The sequence below is a fragment of the Ahaetulla prasina genome, chromosome 2 (genome assembly GCF_028640845.1).
Source record: "Ahaetulla prasina isolate Xishuangbanna chromosome 2, ASM2864084v1, whole genome shotgun sequence".
Lineage (NCBI taxonomy): Eukaryota > Metazoa > Chordata > Lepidosauria > Squamata > Colubridae > Ahaetulla > Ahaetulla prasina.
Window position 1 is genome coordinate 8,789,812 of NC_080540.1, and position 6,000 is coordinate 8,795,811.

A 6,000-nucleotide genomic window follows, 5' to 3' on the forward strand; every position below is an offset into this window, starting at 1 on the left:
AACCACTAGGATAGATAGCATCACCATCAGATGGTTTTGCAATTCTCGGCTTACTCAGCCACAGTTGTGTCAGACGCTGTGAGAAGAAACAAGCCAACTTGGTTTTCTTTCGATAGTGACTTCGTTTATTGGGTCTGCTACAAACCGGGTCTCAGTAAAAGTCGAGGTCTTTCTGTATAAAGTCAGCACTGAGAGCTTCTGCCTCTCAGCCCCTCTTTAAACATCCCGCGCTGCTCACGCCCCGCCCCATGGCAGAAGAGGTTGTAAAAGAATGCTTTTAAAAGGTAAAAAAAGGCTCTGACGATCCCAGCTGAGCCATGCGATCATCAAAGCCTTTTTTTTTTACTTTCAGCCAAATAGATTGTAAAAAAAATGCTTTTAAAAGTTAAAAAAAAAAAAGATTACGCACCACAGCTGATCATCCCCCCCCCGCACTGTTCTACTTACCACATGCCTCCTTTTGGTGTGCTCTGCACGTGCATTGCGCATGCGCAGCCAGTGAACTGGTAGTAAACCAGTTCAGATTTCACCACTGGACTAGGGGTGACATGATAGCAGTGTTCCAATACTGGAGGGACTGCCACAAGGAAGAGGAGGTCAACTTGTTTTCCAAAGCACCAGAAGGCAAGACAAGAAGCAATGGATGGAAACTAAACAAAGAGAGAAGCAACCTACAACTAAGGAAAAAATTCCTAACAGTGAGAACAGTTAACCAGTATAACCATTTGCCTTTAAAAGTTGTGGGTGCTCCATCACTGCAGGCATTTAAACAGAGATGGGACAGCCATTTATCTGAAATGATATTAAGACCTCCAAGATTTTTTCCAGCTCTATTACTTTGCTACAAACTTTCAGTGATGGAGCACCCGCAACCTCTGGAAAGAAGCCATTCCCAAAGAATCAACCCTGTCTTGAAAGAGGCTTTTTAAATCTTCCCACCAGCAGAAAATTGCAGCCACCAGTGTTAAAAGTGTGCAGCACCAATCAGTTTAAATTTGGGGAGGGAAGGAACATGCAGCACAGCAGCTGACATGCTTCAGCCTAGTTGCTTCTCTGCTTATACATCATGGAGGAAACCAAACAGCCCGACTTGCTCCCAGCCTCTCCTATGACCTTACTCAACTCACCTTCCAGCTGCTGTTTCAATCTTGGGAAAAGAACAAAAGCCGCTTGGCACACCACCTTCTGCCCATGAGTGATCCAGAAGAGGAAGTTTCTCTGCCCTTCTCCTCTCTGCCCTTCTCCTCTCCTGCCATCTTTTCTAGCAATGCAGTACTCGATGGTTTTAACTCCTTTAAGTTCAACCACAGACGCTGCCTACTGCAGAGGTCTTCAAACTTGGCAGCTTTAAGACTTGCTATGCTGGCTGGAGAATTTTGTGAGTTGAAGTCCACAAGTCTTAAAGCTGCCAAGTTTGAAGATGTCTGTAGACCTCTGGCGTACTGCATTGTCCCTTTCTAGACACAGATGTTGCCTATTGAGAGCATATGCACCAAGACAAATTCCTTGTGTGTCCAATCACACTTGGCCAATAAAAATTCTATTCTATTCTATTCTAGTCAATCAGAATAGAGCTGGAAGGGACCTTGGAGATCTTCTAGTGAAGTCCAACTTCCTGCTTAAGCAGGAGACCCTATATGACCCTATAAGAAAAATATGTGACAGTGCCAACTTACATCTATTCCTCTGCATTTGTTAAACACTGAGTTCTTAAAGGCAACTTCACAGTTGTGCGACCTGCCAGTATACCCACTGATTTTGCTTGACAGAGGATACCTGGGAAGGTCACAACTGGGGATCACGAAGCATGTTGCAACCATCATATATGTGCACCAGTTCACAGAACCCAAATTGATGCATCTCCTTTTCCTGCACCTTCATAACCACAGGAATTGCTGATGCGCGGTCACTGAACAAGTGCTACTATGACTATAAAATTGTGGACCCGGTGTATGTCTTCTTTTGCAGTGCCATAGTAACTTTGAAGGTTCAGGGAATAAGTGGTAAGCAAGAACTATCTATACAACTGAACAATCTCAAACAGTCCTCAATAGCTATTTTTTAAAGAAGTGCTTGGTTAAGGACAGTTGAACCTGGTTAGTACACAGATGGGGCACACACAGGGAATACTATGCTTTTTGGCTAGATATGAAAGTAAAAAAACAAAAATCCCAGAAGAGACCAGTGGCACATCAGTCCAATTCTGTTGCCAAGAAAACTGTAAGTCCATGTAGGAATTTAGCACCCACCCCCCTCCTAGAAGAATGAAATATTTTAGAAAATATTTAAAAGGCAGAATATATTTCCCTGGATGAGAAATGGAGAAACATGTTTTAAAGTCAAAGCAACTTCCTGCCACCCCCCACCTTTGTCAATGGGCCATTAAAGCCTCAGCCAAGCTCACTCATTCCCCCCCACCTTTGTCAATAGGTCAGAGGTAGAAACTCATTCTCCCCACCTTTGTTAATGGGCCATCATCATCTGCATCATAATAGAACCCTTCTAGCAACTGAAACTCACCACATGGCACCTGGGAAGATTACATCAGCCAGCAAGGCTAGCTAAGACCCCCACCCCCTGGGAGTCTGACAGCCAATCAGGATACTCTTCCTGTGCCCCAGAAAGTTCAAAGCTCAGAAAAAGTATAAAACCAGGGAGCACACAGGATCTCAGCCCTTTTCTGTTCAGGAACTCAAGCCATGTGATCCTGACCACCATTAAACCATCTTTCCAAGCAGTCACCATGTTTCCAGTGTCTTTGTCCCCACTTGGAACTGAACCCAGATGGATATTTCTTCCAACATCCATACCAGAATACAGGTAGTCCTCAAGATACAACCAATAAGGTTGTAAGTTGTGACAGTCATTAGTTGAAACAGTCTCAGCTAATGATCCCATTGCCTGCTCTGCCCGAAGTAAACATTAAACAAATGGGAGAGGCATTAAACACAATATGTGTGCCCTGGGGGGAGACCTTCAGAGACTTACTCAGGCTGCCTGCCCCGGCCCCCCAAGGCTATCCACATCCCCTGCAGCACCATGTGTTCCATTTCCCCTTGGGATACCTGCAGTCCTTTAGCTTCCTTCCTACCCAGCAATTAAGAGGAGAAATAAGAGTGCACAGAATTTGCATCACACCAGCATGGAAAGCAGATTGGGGCAGTCAAAATTTGAAAACTCCAACAATCAAAGGGATTATCCCACCCAAGAACTTGCAGGATTCAAGCCCGCTCTCAGGCCCAACAATGCCTAACTTACCTTTCTGTTGTTTCAGTTCTAAAGAGGCACCCAGCTCCGTAAGATCAGTTCCTTTCAGAGCCTCAGGGCAAACTCCTCTGAGTCTTCCAGTCTCGTGATACTGTTGTTGTTTTTTAAAGACGCCTGTGTTTTTTAAAGAGGTTCCACAAAGTGCCCAAACAATTGAAGCCTCCTTTAAAAAATGGACCCTCCTCCATGAATGGTGCTTAACTAGGCTGACCAGACGTCCCGCTTTTGGCGGGAGAGTCCCGCTTTTCATAAATTTGTCCTGCGGCGTTTTAAAAAAGTGCCGCTTTTTCCTGCGGAGGCGCCAACTTTCAAGACACGTGGATTTCAACTCCCAGGATTCCCAGCCACGGCTTCCCGTGCTGCACCACGATTGGCTCCCTCCGGCCTCCTCTCAAAAAGAGAGGTGCGGCTTTGCCATTGGTTGCGCAGACGGGGCGCGCTGGCAATTGGGCGAGCCCAGCTTTAATTGACGGTGCCCCGCAGAGGCACACCCACCAAGGTGTTCTTGCGGGAAGTCAGCGGGAAGAGGGCAGAGCCTGTTTCCTCAGGGGCCGAGTTGGCTGGGCCGGGCAGAGTGGCCGGCGGCACGGGACACGCTCCATCTCTCTGTCTTTTTCTCGTCTGCCTCCCAGCGGGAGGGGCTGTGGCTCATCTCAGGCGGGGGGCAGGGGTCCGCGTTGCTAGGGAGACGGAGGCGTGCCAGCTGCTCCCGGCCTGGCGGGGCCTATCCCAAAATGCTCGCGCAGGTTGCTGGACGGAGCTGTGCCAGAGCGGCCCTCCCGATGCGGAGAGAGCGAGCGAGCGGGCGGCCGTGTTCCCGCTCTGCCCGGGCCCTGTTCGACTCTCCGGCCTTGCACCTGCCTGGCGCCGGCGGACGAAGTTCCCTCAAGCCCGTCCCAATGGCGGAGAGCAGCCGAGCCCTTGTAGCAAGGTGGGCACATGGGAAGGCCCGGGGGTGTCACTCGGTTCCCGCAGGAGGAGGAAGGTCTCTGCGCCTGGACTGGGCCGCGAAGCATGTGTCAATCGCCTCGACCTGTTGCCCACCCAGCAGGACTGTCCTGCGGCCGCCTCCCACCCACGCAGCGCCAGCCTACCCTACCCCATCTGGAGAAAGAGTGATGGAGAAAAAGAGGGGGGCAGAAAATGATGAAGGAGAGAAAGAGAGAGGAAGGATAGAAGGGGGAGAAAGATGAAGAAGAGAAAGGGGAGAAAGATGAGAGAAAGAGAGGAGGAGAAGGAGATTAAGGAGAGAGATTGAGAGAAAGAGGGGAGAAAGATGAAGAAGAGAAAAGGAGGAGAAAGATGAAAAGAAAGAGAGGAGGAGAAGGAGAAATTAAGGAGAGAAAGATTGAGAGAAAAAGGGGGGAGAAAGATGAAGGAGAGAAAGGGGGGAGAAAGATGGAGAGAAAGAGAGGGAGGGAGAAGGAGAGATTAAGGAGAGAAAGAGGGGGGAGAAAGATGAAGGAGAGAAAGAGAGGGAGGGAGAAAGAGATTAAGGAGAGAAAGAGAGAAAGGGGGAGAAAGAGATGGAGAGAAAGAGGGAGGGAGAATGGATTTGTTCTGGTAATTGGTTTAACAAGCATGGCACTGAAAAAGTGACTTATGACTGTTTTTTCACACTTAAGAACATAGCAGCAAACAGTCATTAGGGCAAAGAAGCTATGTCACATGACCACCTGAACATGCCCACCTGGTCACATGAAGCACCACAGCTGTGACATGAGTGACATGGTTATTAAAAATGCTGCAACAGGGATAAATGATGACCGGTCATATGTGTGAGGACTGATCAAAAGTGCGAGAACCTGTCAGAAATAACTTTTTTCAGTCCTCTGGGTAGTCCCTATGTGCATAGGGACTACCCAGACGGCTGAAAAAAGTGATTTCTGACAGGTTCTCGCACTTTTGACCAGTCCTCACACTTATGACCGGTCATCATTTATCCCTGTTGCAGCATTTTGTGCATAGGAATTACTCAGAGGGCTGAAAAAGTTATTTTTGACCTGTCCTCACACTTTTGACTGGTCCTCACACTTACAACTGTCCTCACATTTTACATTTTGCACCCTATCTTGTAACCGTGGTGAAGAGAAGCAGTTGTGAAATGAGTGACATGGTTGTTAAAAATGCTGCATTGGGCATAAATGTGAGGATGGTCATAAGTGCGAGGACCGGTCAGAAATTACTTTTTTTAGCCCTCTGAGTAGTTTCTATGCCCATAGCCAGGGCCACCCGGTCACATGAGCAGCTAGGCTCGCCCACCCAGTCACATGACCAGCTAGCCACGCCCACCCAGTCACATGACCACCAAGCCACACCCCAAAATAAGCCACACCCACAGAACCGTACCTAAAAAATTAGAAACCCCCCCACCCCCCGGTCAATGGTGTCCCACTTTACCAATGTTAAAATCTGGTCACTATATGCTTAACCCTCATCACGTGTATTCTGGATGCAGAAATTCCAGTCATGATTCTGTCTGATTCTGACAGAGGGAAAGATCCCCCCACAGTGCATGTTCCTGACCATAAGCAGAGATGAAATCCAGCAGGTTCTGGCAGGTTCTGGAGAACCAGTAGCAGAAATTTTGAGTAGTTCAGAGAACCAGCAAATTCCTCCTCTGGCTGGTCTCAGAGTGGGGTGGGAATGTAGATTTGGCAATATTCTTCCCCCAGGAGTGGGGAGGGAATGGAGATTTGGCAGTATCCTTCCCCTGCCATGCCCACCAAGCCA

The 6,000-nt window shown here is 48.1% G+C and overlaps 1 pseudogene; it reads right to left on the reverse strand.

The window, feature by feature from the left end:
- The window catches only part of LOC131189615 (zinc finger protein 850-like), a 37,195-nt pseudogene extending 33,413 nt beyond the window's left edge, over nt 1–3,782 (reverse strand).
- Nucleotides 3,783–6,000: the final 2,218 nt, after the last annotated feature.